This window comes from Carlito syrichta, unplaced genomic scaffold (assembly GCF_000164805.1).
Source record: "Carlito syrichta isolate Samal-C Ts95f unplaced genomic scaffold, Tarsius_syrichta-2.0.1 Scaffold302276, whole genome shotgun sequence".
NCBI classification, from domain to species: Eukaryota; Metazoa; Chordata; class Mammalia; order Primates; family Tarsiidae; genus Carlito; species Carlito syrichta.
Genome location: NW_007246372.1, coordinates 1,118,225 through 1,118,495, shown reverse-complemented (window position 1 = coordinate 1,118,495; position 271 = coordinate 1,118,225).

The following is a 271-nucleotide window of genomic DNA, read 5'->3' as shown; positions in this document are numbered from 1 at the left end:
TCGCCAGAGCCCAGCAGGTTGAGGCTACGGTGGCCGGGAGCGGCCACTGCACTCCAGTCTGGACTACAGAGTGAGACTCCAACTCAAAAAAAAGAAAAAGAAAAAGAAAAAAAAAAGGAGAGGCTCAGCAACTTGAATCCTCCAACCATGTGATCTACCTGATGCTAATTGCACCATTAGTGGTAAATGTATGAAGAAAAAGGAAAAAGACAGCAGCAAACAGGGTCAAGAAGTAAGCATGATGGAGATTTTTTTTTTTTTTTTTTTTTTT